The 18271-nt window shown below is 41.2% G+C and overlaps 1 protein-coding gene across 2 annotated transcripts in view; it reads right to left on the reverse strand.

Annotated features, from left to right (window-relative positions):
• Positions 1–16571, reverse strand: part of USP9X (ubiquitin specific peptidase 9 X-linked) — a 107585-nt gene extending 91014 nt beyond the window's left edge. For both annotated transcript variants that reach the window (XM_075520235.1, XM_075520227.1), the window contains exon 1: positions 16096–16571. The gene's annotated coding sequence lies outside the window, so the exon portion shown is untranslated. The remainder of the gene's footprint in view (positions 1–16095) is intronic.
• Between the last annotated feature and the right edge of the window lie 1700 nt (positions 16572–18271).

Below are 18271 nucleotides of genomic sequence, written 5' to 3' on the forward strand. Positions count from 1 at the left end.
ATGTCACAGAGTAATCAGGATCATCTGATAAGCTTGGCACAATAAAACATGCACTAACATAGCCAAGTGTCAGGTCATTCACCTAGAAAAAAAGGACATACAGAAAGCTTCGTATATATTGGGAAACATAACTAGAAGCATGGTTACATGACTAGAAGCACGGTTATTCTAGAAAAGCAACTGCATGTGAACACCACAATTGCATGTTTGTAGCAAGAATAAATCTCAGGACTATTGTCCTTTTAACAGAAGCATATAATTTTGGTCGCAGAACTGATAAGAAACTTGTGAATTACAGCCTTTTACATCTAAAAAAAAACAAGTAGCAACAAAGATACCCTCCACACCAATCAGCTGCCCCAGCGAGATGAGAGTGCCACATTCTGAATCAAATATCTGAACCCATTATAAGACTGGCCACAGGACAGAACACCAGAGACCATCCACTTCCAAAGCAGCCTAGTTGTTCTGGGGTTACCAACTGCTATTTATCTTATTCCCCTGCAGTAAGGGAACAAAGATGTCCTTTTAAGACTGCTATTTCTACTCTCTTCAACTTTTGGGCCTATCAAAGGAGAAAATGAACTGAAAAGCCAGCAGGCAAGTACTATACAAACTGTATTTGTAACTGACATTTTCTTTTCAAAAAAGCAGTAATTGCAAACCAAGTACATAAACAAAATCAGAAAAAGCAGTGAGGACCTGCCTTTTCCCTACAACTTTTGAGAAGAGGTACACAATTTTCTACACATTACATAATATTTCCTTTTCTGTTCTGAAACCCAAAGTTATAAATACAGTAAGATATTATTTCATGCTAAGAGCTTTTAAGCTGTAGACTTCAAGAACAGAACCAATACATCTAAAATGTATGTTTTGCAAATCTTTGGCTAGTCATGCAAGCAAACATTTCTTGGCTGTTTGAAATAGCACACAGAGCTAAGAAGACCAGCTGATACCACTACCAACTATATATAGCTACACTTTCAATTAAAAATAATGTCCATACACAGAAACCATCTTTAAACATAACTTTTAAAGCATAAATGATAAAGAGTAACATAGTCAGTAACACTATTCTTCATAGCAAGCGAGAAGGGAGGATGTTGAATGCATTCCCAGAACACCAGGTAACAATGAAGTAGTATTTCCATCCATTGCAATTCTCCCACTGAAAGGGGTTAGGAACTGTATCTTCCAACATATGAGGAACTAAGTACCATGATGTTGTTATGGTTTTGCATTGGAAATTAAAGCAGACAACAGATATAAAATATAGACAAATACAGAACTAAACGGGGAGGAAGGTCTAGGTTTGAGACAAAATTAGTAATAGTAGGGTGTAAAAAAATTACTACCAGCTATGCACAGGAAACACCAGTAATTCTTCAGCATTAAAAAACAAAACCAAAAAAGCACTTCAGCAAAAGGCTCTTAAAAGGAGTTCAGTCATGCCAGAGAAAGAACAGTAAAGACCATTTTTACCAAAGTCTAGTTTTCTCGAAAGCAAGAACTCAGCAAGAAAGTCAATTCATACAACCCAAGAAGTATACTAGCTTCTACAAGGTAATGTTAAAACAAACAAATCAAATCTGATTTTGTTAACATGTAACCTTTTATGCAACTCCACTAACATAAGAAAATGGTCTATTGCATTTATGTTTTTGTGTTGAACAGTACCCATTTTTGAAGTACCAAAGCAAATTAAAACAAGGCCAAAAATTTTGTTTGTAAAAAGCTGACAGTCTCACTTTTGTTTCATCTTTGAAAGACGAATGTCATCAATACTACACTTTGCACTAGCTTAAGCCTACTTGACTTTGTGTTTGGACATTATATCATTTCACAGCAAAGAATTGTTCGGGTTTTTTTCATTTTGTTCAGATTTGCCGTAAGAAGTCTTCAATATTCACATTCCGGTTGACAAAAATAAACAAATGTTGATGCCTACAGAGGTTTTTCCTCCAAACTGCAAACTCCAGTTTCTTAACCACTTCAGAAGCTCCTTCAATTCCATCTTTAGGAATGGATATTCCTTTCTTCTTTCATGATCAAATCCTTGTACTTTTAACTTCGTAGAAGCTTTGGGTTTTGTATCTGATATTGTGAGCGTAGCAGTGAAACCACTGATACATATCCAGAACTTTAGTTCTGCAACTTATGCAAGAAGTTTTTATTGTTATTTTAGGTTGCATTAGATTCTATAATTTCTCTCTAAATCAGGTCCTAAGGTTAACTGGAGAAGAACATGAGTTTTGTAAATTCCAAAAAGCGTCCACAAAATATCTCACTTCTTTTGGGGAGTTGGCTCAAAACCTTAATAATTGTTAAGAACCTTTATCCTCTAGCTCTGCTGACCTTTGAAACTTCTTTGGAAGTTGTGTTCTTTTTTTTGCTGCAGGGCTCACGAAGAAATCTCAGATTTTTTTAGCACAGTTTTGTAGATAGGATTGATGAAGCTAAAACTATGAAGTATCTGCCTCCTCCTCCAATTAATAGACTAGAATATTTAAGAATAGAATTATTTTTCAGCTGGAAGGGACCTACGATGATCATCTAGTCCAGCTGCCTAAGGATTACAGATAACATTAACTGCAGACAAAAATATAAAAACTTAATGAAAAAAGCTTAAATCAAAATGCTCCCTTTGATCTGCCATACTAGAGCAATTTAATACTATTCACAACTTAAATTCTTCCGGGGGAACAGAGCGCAAAAGGAAAGAACACTTCAACGTTCCATCCTTAGAAGATCCCGCCAAACCGTACAAATGTCCAAATCATCATTTCTCATGTTCAGTAGCATCCCTAGCCTTGGTTTCCCCTGAGATACATAAATACATCATTATTTCTGTTCTGTTATTTCTGATGAGGTTCATACATTCTACCAGGCTACTGGTAGGTGCTGAATGCCTTTTGCTACCTTCATTCTTTCTCAAGTACTTGAAGGGAAGTATAATGGCATCTTCCAGGTTCATTCCACTCGTGGCTTTAAAACATGAAATTATTTATAGTATACTGCACTTAAGGCTTTGTGAAACTCAGCACTATAAATATTTGAAATGTTGTCTAAAGCCATTCAGCCAATGAATTATGGATATTACTACAATGTTATTTCTACATTTTACTTGCGTGCTATTTTTTGTTAAATCATGCTTATACACAGCACCTGATGTATCACCATAGCGTGCAGTATCCAATGCCACTACCACATTTATACTATAAAGCTTCTGTTAGAGAAACAAAGTTTAAAGTTAGCCTGCAAAATCACACCAGCCCCTTCTGACTCCCTTCATGTTTTCTATGGAGAATTTAAGGGCTTCTCTAAACTATGTTAAACATTACACTAAAGAAAATTATTATTTAACTAATAATTATTATTATTAGTCTATACTCCTAATATCCTGTGACATTATCAACACATTATAGAAATTTTCCCTTAAACTATAAAATTAACACAACTTACTGCTTGGTTAACTGCAAATAATTAAAGCATGGTACAGCATCTAAACCAGATCTTAATATGGAAGCATTTTACATTCTTGAATCTTGACAAAATTAACTTTGTGAAACACCTAGATATTTTGAAATGCTTTAAATTCAAATAATCTAAGTATTCCCATTACTGTAGTAGCTTTAGTTTCCCCCCCTTTTTTTTTTAAACACTGTTTTTCATGTAATGTTCAATCAGAAAGTACAAACTAAGCACAGGAACTCAAACGCTACCACATCATCATCAAGCATAATTTAAAATGCCTCAAATACAGAAGAAAGTGGTATCAGCATTAAAATTTATGGTTCAATAAGCTTCTTCATAACTTCATAACTGGAAGTTTAGCCAAACTTCCAACTAGTTTTCAATGTACCAACTGCCTAACTCAGCCTGGAGATTTTTGTACAGTTCCATGCTAGCTACCTGCAAGTAAACATTTCCTGTTGCCTTACAACCATTTCAGTCAGAAGAAGATACTTGCTCTGAAAAATCAAGCTTGCACAAGCTCAGTAGAGGTGTTATAAGCTGACAGCTAATTTTTGTTAAGACTGTCTGCCTTAAATGTGCTCCATTCCAACTAAACTCATACAAGCCATCTGCCTAAGCAGACTGAATGCTCAAGAAATCACTGAAAACGATCTATCTGCTCCAGAGAACTTGTATAACAACTCCCCTTAAAAATCCTGTCCTCTCTGCAGGGAACTAAGAAGTGGCAACAGGAACGGCAGTTTTGTCTTCTGTCTTAATGCTCCTTCTGCCAACACAACAAAGGCTATAGTTTGACATAAATGCAAAAAGGTTAATAGCAGAGGAAGTTGGATAGGAACAAGCAAGGAAGCCCCTAGAAAGTGTATTAAGAACGAAGCAGGGTTGGGAACAGAATAATTTCCACTATACCCACTCCCCCACAGAACCAAAAAGTGACTCCACTGTCCCAGAAACTTAATATTCCTATATCTATAAAACCTATCAAAAGGCATGTCATAACCCTCTTTATTGAGAAATGCAGGAGATAATGATCAACTACTACCACATCCTAAGGACTGAGGATGGGTTTAAAAACTCTGTTGCAGCTCTGTCTGAAAACCGAAAGTCATTCAAAAAAAAAACAACCCACCACACAAAAAAACCAATCCAAAACCCACATATTACTACTAATCTCCCTGCACTGAAAATGGTTAACTGCTAAATCCCATAAACCCCCTTGCTAAAGAGCACCTCCCTTCGATACACAAAATAGACCATAAAGATACCGGTTTTCAGCTGAATCCACCAACAGGCCAAAAGAGAGAAGAGGGAATGTCGTAACTGTTCTTTTTAGGGACAGTGCTTAAACTAACACAAAGTGACAGCGACAGAACTCTCGTAAGGTAGTTTTGCCACCACACTGTGTACGTCTATCTTTTCTGCTTCCATTGTTGGAAACTCAGTGAGAAACAGCATCTTATTACCCAGTAAGAGTATTATATCCTGATAAATTTTAGAACAGCAGTTTCATTGTCTTTCTGCATGTGGACAAGCCTTAGCTGAAGGCACAGCTTCACAGCCTGTTTGAAACCAGCCAAGTCTCCACTGTCACAAGAAGAGAAGGAGGGCGATCTTGCTCGCTTTCATCCTAACCACCTTCTCACCACTAGTATTAGCCCTTACGTCACCACATAGTCAGCCAGACCAAGAAGCCAATCTGGCTGAAAGGTAACTGGGGGAAAGGAATGAAAATTATTTTAGTTTTCAGCTGCATCACATGCCATATGAGCACTAACAATGGCACAAAAACCGAGAAGAATACATAACCATGGATAGAACTAATTCTTTCAGCATCAGTGCAAATCTACCATGAAATACACCCTAAAGAGGAGGAAAAAGGAAGGAAACAGAATATGGATAGTTACAGTTAGCACATATTTAGCTATGACAGAAACCAAGGTTCACATACATTAGAGCAGAGATGAGTCTTGACAACACAGAAGTGTCATAAAGACCAAAATTTTTCTCAAGCATAATGGATATTAAAGGGAAATGCACACAGAGAAAGCTGTTTAGTATATGATAAATGCCAGGAATGTCAGTTCATGAACAGCACAAGTTCAGTCATGAAAGAAATATTAAGTAGCTGGAGCAAATAAGGCTAAGTGCGAAAAGTCTAAGAAGGTGAAGGCAGAAAACTGTCTTTGCCCTGGGAACTATGATAAAGCCAGTGGAATACTTAACAGATCACAGTGAGTCAGGAAAATTAATTTAGCAGTAACACTTTGAATAATTTGACAACAAGTACATAAATCAGTGACAAAGCTACAGCAGGTAATGCATATGATGTAAAACACAGAAGCTGGCAAAAAAATTACTTCTGACAACAAAAAAAAAAGGCCAGAGTGATGAAACTGTAAAACGAGACTGCACGATTCAAATATTATATGGAAATTCAGGTCAAAAAAACTGGAATTAGAGATGACAGAGTATGAGTAACTGAGTACAACAGCTGTATCCACTGTGACAGTCAATGTCTTACTATTTTTTAGCAAAAGAAATTTTCATATAACAAAACTTTGTGTCTTTGTGACACACACAGACAGAACATGCTCTCTAAATTTGTCAAAGGCTCAATTTTTTGTCTTTCTCCTACATAATTTAGGATTTTCAGAGTAATCTGGTTTCCACTGTAATTTCATTTCCATCAAACTACAGTTCATTTCCATCAAACTAAGTCCCCTGGGTAAACGGTAATCAACTGAGGCACGAGGAAGAAAAATTGTCCATACCTTATTTGTTGAAGAAGTTAAACAATGTTTTACAAGAAAAGAAACAGAACTGCAGAAGTCAAAGGGAAATCTCTGGGTTATAAGACAGCTATGTAGAACCCCGAGAAGTTAATGCTGTCTGTGTCTTGTTCATATACATTGCTGGAGAAATCACAGATTTTTCAGATTAACCTCTTCATCCTCCTCTCATTTTTCTGGGTACTGAGATAAAGGCAAAACTGGGGAAGAGCAAGGGAGCCCAGCAGCAATTTAAGCCAACATAAACTGTGTCTGTAACACCTGAACATCTAACAAAAATCCGTTGAAAAGTTATGACAGGAGGTACTTTTGAAGTTTACAGCCTCTGTGCCTCAATTCTTCATCAATAAAACAAAAGACAACACAAGCCTTTTAATTTACAGAGTGATTTGAGAAATAATATGTTAATGTTTGGGAAATGTACAGTCTGAGAGTGAAAAGCACCTATCAAGTTTATTAACAGAGTAATAATTCTACTCAGTATGGGATTTAGACTAATGTAACACATGCATTTACAGAATGAATTCCAAAGATAAAATACTGAATGACAACACAATTCAATCCATCTTCCAGATTGAATGAGTCAAGGATCCAATGGGAGGAAGAGTTCATAATTAAGTGGGGGAAAAACACCCACTGGTTTAATGACAATTTTATTCTCATATTTCCCCATTTTCCACTTTCATGTAAACTTTGAGGAATCTTCTTAAACTACCCGTGGCTCAAGTGAAAATATCCCCCTTAAATGGTAAAACGCTTAAATAGATCATGACTTGTGCATTTTTTCCAAGGCTCTCTGAATCATTTGTTTTTCACCGCACACAATTTTTAAGTAACTTCACTGAGCCATCTGATAATTCAACTAAAAAATGAATAATGGAAGCATTTTAAAAATCAAGCTTTTAGTCCTGCTGAGGAACCTACTCTGAAATACTACAAACCCCAAGTCCTGATGAAATAATACATACTATAGCTGGGAAAAAAGTAATAGTCTTATCCAAATTCCATTTATGTTTTACGGGGGGGGGGGGGGGGGGGGGGGAATGGATATCAAACTTTTCACTTGCATTTATCAAGCATCTGAGCAAAAATAAGGTACCTCAAACATGAACCTCATATTTACAAATTCAGCAAAGCAAAGAAAAAACCCAACTGATTATACACAACCTGTGACAAGTTGTGTCTGTAAAGACACTTTCTTCCCAGCAAGAAAGCATCTCTAAAGTATACACCTAACCTTACCAATTTTGGCAAAACAAAACATTAGTCACCAGAAGCATTAGCTACCCAGAAGCATGAGAGAGAAAAAGAAAAAAGTCCAAAAGAAGATATGTACTAAAACAACTGGGCACTCTGAATTCCTAAGTAACATTTTCAAGGAAAAATGGCATGAGAAAACACAGAATGAATTAAACAGAAGATATTCAGGAATGAAAAGAAAAAAGGTAAATGTATAGACACTACTTTTATCAGATCAATAAAATCTCACCACAGCGTTTCTTTAAAGCAGACTAATAACACCAGAGCAAGCAAGCAAGCAAGTAGGAGCAAACTACAAAAATTTAAACAAAAAAATCCTCATTTCTTTTGACAAGAAAATATCTTAAAAATCATGAGAAAATATCTTAAGAGAAAACAAACACTTCCAGGGCTTGTGAAAGAAGCAAAAGAAGTTTTTTATACCTACTGTACCAGTCTACAGAAATGTACCCCAAAAATAATGTCTTCATAATTCCTATAGATGGAAAAATTGCAGCTTAACTGTTTAAACGTCAACATGGTTGTAAGGCTTCTCCCCATCCCCCACCACTTCTGGCACAGAAGTTCTGAGAACAGAACTTAAATTCATCAAATACACTAGAGAAGCTGATTATGTTAAAGAGATATGGAATAAAGAATTCTAGTGGACAACTGTCATTTAGAAGTTAAACGACATACAATGATAAACTCACATTTAAAGCAAAATTTTGCTTTTAGAATAACTGAAAGTAGAACTAAAGGGTTAGTCTTCATTGTAAGTGTGAACTACTACTATTTATTGTATTTTCAGACCCATGAAGAACCCGCAGTGGCTCATCGACACTGATAACCCTTCAACCTGTATTTTAGGTGTAGTACAGTGTAAGCACATACTTAAAAGCATGAAGCAGCTCTCACAGGAGAGATTTTGATTCTCTGCTCTCAACTGTTAGCTACCTGCTGCTAGTCTACATAATGTATACAACTTCTACAACATCTCAATCTTCCCACGTGATACTCACACCTAAGTAAATATGAAGCATATAAACAAACAACATATCAAGTACAATTTCAATTTTAGAAAAATATGATCTTCTGAAGTACCAATTCAGGATCAATCAACACAGTGCATTTGACTCTCCAAATCAAACTCTTGTTCTGGCTATTACTTGCCAACAACAGAACTAAACTAACATGTTGGTCATTCATTATCCTCATCCAGCTGCCTCCAGGCACCATATCCAGACTGGCTACCCGTTCTAAATATTCATTCCACTACCAGGAAAGTAATACGAAGAAAAGGAAAATTAGTGACAGAATGCATTACCAAACCCTCCTTCATCTGGTCAAAAATCTTCAGATGGTTCAGAAAAATGAAAAACTTCAGTCATACACCTGCTAACCAGAGGCTGATACTGATCACATGGGGGTTTTTTTTTTCCCCATGGCTGAAGACACATCAGCTTACAGCAAGGTTTCACTACCACTATGGTAACCTTGCTGCATCCATTGCCAGTAATGAAAATGAAGCTTTTCATTTCATGTCAAAGCTTTTCATTTTATGAAAAAAATTCTGTTTTCCCAATCCTAAAATATGGAAGGAAAAGGGAAAGGAATTAATGGCTTCTCAAATACCATAAGGGGAATTCATGTTTCAAGTTACATCTTCATAGACACGTTACAAACTGTCAACCACAGCAATCTGGCTAAACTGCTACAAGAATACGAACAGTAAGAATTTTCAGGCAATCTGGAGGTTATCTTCCTGTCTAATTACAAGAACTATCATGACGAAACTCTGACACAGCAATAGAGCTATAAAGCACTTAAGAAATCTGACATTACTATCTCACCTAGGGAAAAAAGCCAGTACATCATCTCAAAAAAACGTCCCACTGCACGTGTGTTACACACAATTATAAGCAGTCAGGAAGAGACCTGGGATTTTAAAGTCCCACTGTGATTAATAAAGCACCGTCTGAAAGACAGGCCAAGGCATACGGAGGGCTGTGCAAAACTAGAGCCTGAAACTGTAGAACAAGTCACTGGAGTTTTCACCTTCAAGCCCCAGAGAATTTATGTTACAATTCAAAAAAAAAAAAAAAAAAAAGGAAATCATCACAGCTAAAGTATTTAGGAAAATGCATTAAAAGGAAAAGTCAGAAATCAGTGAACAATTAACATTTTATTTCTAAATTAGAAATATACAAAGTCTAATATAAAATATAGTTTAAGCTTTTAGTTTATAAAAACTTTGGTCTTTCACCAACCTATCCACCTAAAAATTAAGCTAAGCAGATCCACCTTTCTTATTTAACTTTCAAATTCATGGACTTGTTCTGTTGAAACTTATTCAAAAACACACTGAAGTACTTCATTGCTAAGACAGCAGAAAAATTAAATACCAAAAGATGCAAGGCTTGTTTACTGAGATGCCAGTATATTTTGACAACAATGTTCATTCCCATCCTATATTAGAAAAGTAAGAGACTTTTCTTCCCCTCACTGTCAGTTTTCATTTCTGGACAAGAAAACAGAAGTTCCACCCACAGCCAAGACAGGCCTGTCACCACTATCCCACACCACAGTGCTAGCAAGAACACTCCCCTCCAACCAAAAAAGCCTGTCTGGTAACACAGGGATCCTACCTGGCACACCTCACTACTGTTTCTTCTTTACCAAACACATTTCTAAACAACCTCCTTTTTCTTCTTTCACCATTTCAGAGTATTATAGCTAAGACCACCCTAACACAAAACAGCACCTTTTCCTCTTCCCACACCTAGTCCTGCTGAAGCTAGACGAAAGGTTAAGCGGCAATTAAGTGACTTAAGGATTGAAGCCTGTGGGATTTATAATGTACATTTTTGTGTCATTCCATGTTACCATTCAGATGTTACAAAGAAGTGTTTACTTGTCTTAAACAAAGGCTCTTGTAGGGACAATTTTCTATTACTTGAGTTTTGGCTATTTTACATGAAAGCTTAATGAAAAGTTAGCCCTGAAATTACCTCCATGTACTTTTCATTATTTTGAAGCACTCATTTGAACAACGCTTCTATTTAAAAAAAAAACACAAAAAAAAAAAAAAAACCAAACCCACTAGGGAAGTGTTTTACAGCTTATAGCAGGGAAGAGAAGAGGACATGAGCAAACATTAAGGAGTGACATGTTTGTGTATTGCCTTCAACATATTCTTGAATCTCAGCTTCAAAGAAAAATTTGGAAAAAAGATTTCTTCTGTGAGAGTTCTCCATTCACAGATGTACATCTTTAAGGAACGAAGCAATGTGGAATTCCCCTCTTATGAGTGAATTCATGGCTAAACACTAACTACAAAAGAGTATTATTTGCCAAGATGTCCATGCAAAGATCTATATGCAAGAAAATAACATTTTTCTGTTGGCAGTTACATGTGTAAGGAAAACTAAATCATAAAACAAGGTTACATACTGTTTTTGTAAGCACATCAAGGATGCTACAAATACAAGTTTCCCACGATAACATTCCTGATAGCTATCCATTACTTCTAAAGCAGTCTTCATTTTAACTTCATGAAAAAAGTTGAAAATACTAGCATTCAAAACATGACTAGATTTTAAATCTACATCCCATGGATCTCTTTTGGAGGTGTACTAGCAGAAAAAAGTTAACCAAAAGCAAGTAATCATTCTTACAGGTAATACTAACTAATCCTTTAAGAAAACCATACATCAGTAATGTCTCCTTTAGAAAGCAAGCCTGTGAACATACATGTATCCAAATGCTTTTTATTCCCAGCATTTTAATTTTTATTCGAAAACACGTCAACAGCTGGCAACCAAAAAGCTTTGATATCAAGCAGATTGAATTCAACTCTCAAATAAAATAAGTAACTAATGGCTTCTTATAAAATGAAGCAAGTATCAGAAAATTCACAACAGAAAATGCAAAAGGAACTGGCTGTGCTGTTAAGCTCCCTTAAGAAAAAAAAAAGAAGCAAAAAGATTTTACACTAAGTCACAACTGGCTACTTTAGGACCTTATTTACTTTCCTCCTCTCCTCTATTGTGGGGAAAGTTATTAACAGCTCTCCTGTAACCTTACCAACACTCAATATTTTAAATTATTTTACCAAACCAGATCTACAGAAAGTGTTCAAAGCACCAATGGGTTCAAGTGGACACTGTATTGGCTCACAAACGCAGTAGTTGACATTTTGAGGGTGCAAAGTCATGACAGAAAGGCTTTCTGCCACTGTCTATCTATTAAAGATTCTAAACAAGAAGATCTAAGTCAAAACATGGTTCTGTCATGAAGTACAGAGGGAACCTCTGTTAACTATATTCTCAAGTCATGCTACAGCCTTAAGCATAACAGAGACAGACAATACAACCTGTTTTAAAAAGATATCTCAACTCATTATGAAACTGTAATTCATTATACCAGCGTGAGAACTTTAAGATGTTCCTACATTAATAAGAGAACAAAAACTAGATTTAATATATGAAAAATGTCACTTCATTTTTCTAACACATGAATCTGAAGTAGCTCAAACTTCCCAGGTAGAAAAATTCAAGTCTCACTGCATGCAAGCAAATGCTTATGAAAGACCTTCTTTCCATCCCTTGCCTCTGCTACGGAAAGACTGTTTCTTTTAACTACCATTCTGCAATACGAAGGTTTACCAAACTGCTCTTCCTAAACATAACCAACTGCTTGGCAAGGCAGCTAAGCAACTGACATTCATCACTACTGGATATTGCAGAATAAAAACCTCTTAAGAAAAACTGAACAAAATAAAGACTGTGGTGAATGTTCTACGCTGATAGTAAAGGGCAGGTATAGCAGTATAGTTTTTTAATTAGGTTTGTGTCAGGGACACAGTATGTACAACAAAGCTCAGTTATGTAAAAAAAAAAAAAAAAAGTGTATTTATATACCACAACCATCGTGTATGATGTAAGACAAATCTACAGCAACAGCACCCAGCATTGCTAGCTTTGCAAAAGGCAAGGTACTACAACAAAAGACAGACATTATCAAGCTGTGTTCCCAACACATCCCCTCAAGTGCAGCTTTAAGTTTTGAACTCTGATTTTAAGCAAGGGTGATATGGATAATAAAACTGGATGCAGCTACACAGAGTTTCAAGAGGGGACATATCCAGATTATAAGAAAAACTTAAGATACCTGAACAAGAGAAACCATGTCCATATGTTCAGATTAATACTAATGCTAACATCCAGGAAACAATTTTCTAAAGGACACAAAAGCTTTCACATGTACAGCTTTTCAAGTGAACAGAAGACCCAGCAAATTTTCTTGTATCTTCAGACAACCACTTCACATCTGCAAGTGCTGGATAAGCAAGACTACTGGTTTGATCAAACAATGTTTGTGATAATTACAAGAAAAAGAATTAAGGTAAGTGTAATAGTTTTGGAGATTTTGCAGGGTTTGGCTTCTTTTTAAAAAAATAAATCATGTTTTAAGTGAAAAACAGTAAGGGACATCTTTGATTCATTTTCTTCACAAATGAGGCTATTCTACTCAGGAAGTTTTCAAAATATACCTACAGTTTTTAGATCTCTTAGGATATAGAAAACAATATTTTGGGGAAATAATAATAATAATAATAATAATAATAAAAAATATATATATACACACACACATATATATACACACACACTCAGAGTACTGCCTAACACAAAAGTGCTTGCCATTCAAATACCTGAAATAAGTTCTGAACTTATTTCTAAACCGGAGCAGGAAGGCCAGAAATATTTCCCGTGGGACTTAATATATTTTCAATACACACCTGACAGAAACATAACTTTAAAGCCTTTTAAAAGTAATTTGTTCAAACTAATAAACAACTGAATTCCTATCCATTTTTACCCAAATTTGTATTCATACTGGAAAGTCCTAAACTAATTTCAATTTTAAATGTAATACCTTTGTTTCAAGACACCTTACGGTACCTTTACTTTCTTAAAAGTCTATTTAATTTTGTTGGATAGACAGTAATCCACTATTTTTGTTTATCCTGAGTTTCGCTTGTAAGAATTCCAGAATATTAATAAAATGCATAAACCTAGAAGTGTGCCTTTAGAACAGAGGGTAGTTGCACTGGTCTATTCCTGAGTACAAATGCACCACAATGTGGGAAATAAAATGTTTATGTAAGGGTGACAGTGTTCCACAGATATAGAAAAAGTAAACAGTTTTGCTACCACTATCCTTATTGATTCCCACCTCCAGATGTAGTCTTCCTGCCAATTCAATGGGCAAAAGTATCCACAAGGGCAAATTCTGCAAGACATGAAGCAGCAGCCTAGAAAGATTAAGACAAAGGCTACCCAAAAGAAATACCATTAAGAAAACCTACACGAAAGAAAAGTACAAAAGATATTGGAGAGAGAGGAAAAAAATTACTATGATAGAATCTTACACTTATTTTTAGCTAGATCCCCCCCTGCCACCCCCCCCAAAAAAAGCATGCTGAAACTTGAGTTTCTTCCACTGCAGCCTTATGATTATGTTTATGTTTTTCATTCAAAGCAATCATTAAGCATCACCATCGTCCAGGGTATTGCAACAGAATAATCAATACATGCATTTTATATGCGACCCTAAATTCTTGGTATTAGCCACTGTACTTTGTTGGTTCAAAGAATAAACATTACCTCAACTCAAAGAATCAAAAGATTAAAAAAAACAAACAAACCCAAACAAAAAACCTCAAGCAAACAAACAAAAAAACCCCCCAGCACCCTCATTTCTGACTTAGGTTTTGCTGAAATAAACATGTTATTTGATCAGGAACATTTATGGTGAGTTCTGCCAATTTCTCAAAGTAAAACCTTAAAATATCAAGAACAAAGTTAGCTGCCTACAGATTTCAGTCACCCCTTAATCTTTCTTACTAGAGACATCATTTCAATTCCATAATCAATAAAGGTCAATCCTCCAAACACCCATCAATAGTGCCTTCCTAAACATAACAGTTTTAATATCCATTTGTCAGGCATTTGAGAAGCCTGCTGAAAAACACAGGTTACCTAGTCCGTCTGTTGTAACAAGTGTTGCCACTAGTTTACTTAACACTGCATATTAATATCTAAATTCAACAACTTTTTAAAAATACAGGCCCCAGTTCTGCAACTAGGTCAGCAAAAGTGGGCCTTGTGCTAGCTTTGAGCCTGTGACTTCAGAGGGTCTTTGGGCTGATACGAACGTCCAGTGATATGAATACAACTGCAGAACTGTGAATATAAATCAAGTTGTACAGACAACATGAAGACAGCTGAGACAGACGCAATATGTCTACAGTGAGCCTGGGAGTCCTTTGAACATTTAATTAGAACAATTCTTTTCTGAAACATTTTTTTTCCTGTACAGTTGTGTGTTATTGTACATCTTCAAAATACTTAACTGGACTTCTGAGGGAGCAACCTGAAAATGAAATATGGCATCTTAAAAACCATCTCAATGTTTTCAAATGCTTGTATGAGAACAAAATCACTTAAGAACAAAATAAATAATTTTCAAAGGCTATTCTCTGTGTAGACAAACACCACCAAACAAAGTGGGACAGCACACGTTAACAGAGTGATTACCAACACACAAAAAAACCCCAACAACCCATCCAACTGGTGAAGTCCTCCGTTTTCTTGAGGACAATAACAGAGAATAACCGTGGCCAAACTGTATGCAACTATCCCTGCCGTACACCTTGGACAAGGGGAGAGGGTTATACTGCCTAAAACAAATGGCAACAGACAAGCCCTAAGACATAACTTCGAGGAGAAGCGGCAGGGTGAACTAGAGGAAGACGATGGGAAAAGCCACAGACGTTTTTTGTGTATCGAAATAGGGTTGCTGGAAGCCGAGACTAGAGGAGTGGCCTACGTGTTAATAATGTTTACAGCGGGCGTGAACGAGCTGGTGCTGGTGGTTTTCATTGAGACTGTAGGAAAAGCGCCTCGGCAGGGCCTTATTTCCAGGCGTCGCCCGGGCCTACACGGCTCCAATCACTCCACCTCAGTAATGGCGTTCGGTGCGAAGGGAAGCGAGAACCAGGGGAGGCAAAGCTGGGTGCAGCGCTGCGGGGAGCCAGCGGGCCCTCCTCGCCCGGCGGCACCCGGGGGGGGACGACGGCGGGAGGGGCCGCCCGGCGGCCGGCAGAGCCCCCCGAGGGGCGCGGGGCGGGGAGCACTTCCACCCCCCCGGCAGCCGGGGAGAGGATGAGGAGCCGTCAGCCATTTTCCCTTGCCCTCCAAAACACCAGCGATGCAGGGCCACACGCCGGGGGCTGCGAGGGAGGCGCTGCCGCCACCCGCCGCCCGTTATCCCCACCCCCCACCCCCGCTCCCCGCCCCGCGGGGCCCGGCTCGCCCCCTCCTCCCCGCCGCACCCCGCCGTCCCGCACCCCGACCCGGGGAGCCCCATCCCCGGGGAGCGCCTCCCTCCGCTCCGCTCCGCACGGCGGCGGCCGGCTGCAGCACAAACAGCTGCCCCCGCGCAGCCGCGCCGCCTCGCCTCGCCGCGTCCCGGCCCCGGCCTCGGCTCCGGTCCCGCCCGGGCACAGCGCTCCGCCACTCACCCCCGCACGGCTTCCCCTTGTCCCGCGGCTGCTGCTGCGACGGCCCGGTGTCCTCTTGGGTGCTGCCGAAGGAGCGCGGCCGGGGACTGCCTCATCCCAGGCAGCCAGCAGGGCAGAGTCTCATGCCAGGCCCCGCGATCCCGGGCGTGCAGCCGGCTGACTGAGGGGGCGGCTCCGCTTTCCCGGTGCCCCCCCGGGCGGGCGCCGTGTACTGCGACGGGAGAAGGGAGGGCGAAGCTGCCGCCGCTGCCCGCGCTTCAGATCCCGGCCCTGGCCGCTCCGCACTCTCCGGCGCCGGCGGCACCGCCGGGGCGTTTTTCCTGCGTCACCAGCTCCTGCCCGGCGGCCCTGGGCTTCGGCTCCGGCTGGGGCTTGGCCGGGGCCTGCGCGCTCCGCTCCGCCCCGTCCGGGGACCGGGCGCACGCGGGGGAGGGGGCGCACACGCACCCCGCGCCTCTCGCCGGGGCCCGGGGCTCGGCTGGGCGGCAGCGGCCGCTGCGCGCGGGGGCAGGCGGCAGGCAGGAAGGAAGGTGGCAGCGGAGGGGCCGGCCCGGGCGGCTGGAGCTCTCTGCGCTGACGGCTCCGTGCGTGCGGGGGGAGGGGAGGGCGGGGGAGGGGGGAGGGAGCGAGGCGAGACGCGGCGGCGGCTCCTCGCGCTCCCGGCGGCGGCGGCGCACCTCCGTCTGGCGGGGCCCTGGGCAAGATGGCGGCGCCGGCAGAGCCTTCCGCGCCCGGCCCGCGCCGCAGGCCCCAACCTAGCGCAGCAGCAGCGGCGGCGGCGGCTCCGCCACCCGAACGGCGTGACGCGCTCCCCGCCCCCGTCGCCCCGGGCTGTCACTCACGCCGCAGCGGCGAGGCCCAGGCCGCGGCCCCCCTGCCCCCACCCCTATGTGTGCGGCGAGGGAGCGCGCGCGAGGAAGGCGGGGGACGGTGGCGCGTGTGCGCGCGCGCGGCCGTTTCACGTCGGTTGGGCTCGAGCGGGTTCCATTGTGACCCGCCGGGCGAACCGCGCGGAGGGCCCGGATAATGACGTCAGCGCGGCCGCTGCCGTCTGGGCCCGGCCCTCCCTTCCCCGCCACTGCCGCCGCGCTGGGGCCCGTCGGGGCGGGGGCGGCACCTGGGGCCGCTCCGCCGGCGCGTCCCCTTGGGCCCGGGGGTGGCCTTTGAGCGGCGGCGGGCGGTGCCGCTCCGCCCTCGGGTCGCCGTGCGGGAGGACGGGCCGACAAAGCCGGGGGGAGGGGGGCGCTGGTGGTTACGGTGTTCCGTGGCGGCGCGAGCCGGTGCGGCGTGCCCGCTCACCGCCCGCGGCCCGGAACAGCCTGGGCAAGCAGGGGGAGAGGCGGGGTTGTCCGGTGCGTGTGCGGCGGCTGCGGCTTTTGCACCGGTCAGCTCAGCTCCGGCTGGGCCTTCCCTCGGGCCTCGGCCCCCTCTAGGCCTCGGGCCCGCCGTCTGACAACGGGCTTTGGGCAGGGCCTCGGAGCTGGCATAGATGCACGCAGGGGTGACTTCATTCTTCACTGAAACGCTGCCTCCCTCAGAACAGATACCTGGTTAGGGGACACCAGCACTTTAAACAGCCAAATGGATCTTTTGTTGCTCTTGTTTCTTCTGATACGTCTACATTTATGTGCGTGCCTACCGTATAGAGTGTGAAGTCAGCAGAAGCCCAGTCTATGTAGGTGCTTTATATAGCAAATGGGGAGACTTTAAACCTGGATTTAAAACCTGGAGAAAATGGGGAAGCGTGCCTTGTGGAAGGACAGAAATTTGGCAGATGTGAGGAACTTGGTCTCGGAGAGTATCTGAAATGGTGCTTAATTTTCTGTTTTGTTTGTCTGTATTCCAAGGTCAAAGTCTCGTTTTAACAACATCATTCAAGAATTTCAGAGCAGGAAGTAAAAAATACAGTGTCCAGCTGAAAACACAGGAGGAATTTAGGTCGCATGGGTTGGAATTTGCTCAAGAGGCTAGGGCTAACAGCCTTAACTCTTGTGCAAAATGTTTATCTTTTGGACCACGCAGTGACACAGACTAAAATACCGGTTGCTCATTGCAGGAGCTGTGGGTGGGTGTTTTTCTGTAAAAAGCTAGAGCTCAAAACCAAGTGGCGTTATCTACTGTTCTTTCCTATTTTAACAAAGTTAGAGTTAGTCCTTTTTTTTGCTAATCACCAGGT

The sequence above is a fragment of the Mycteria americana genome, chromosome 1, assembly GCF_035582795.1.
Source record: "Mycteria americana isolate JAX WOST 10 ecotype Jacksonville Zoo and Gardens chromosome 1, USCA_MyAme_1.0, whole genome shotgun sequence".
NCBI lineage: Eukaryota > Metazoa > Chordata > Aves > Ciconiiformes > Ciconiidae > Mycteria > Mycteria americana.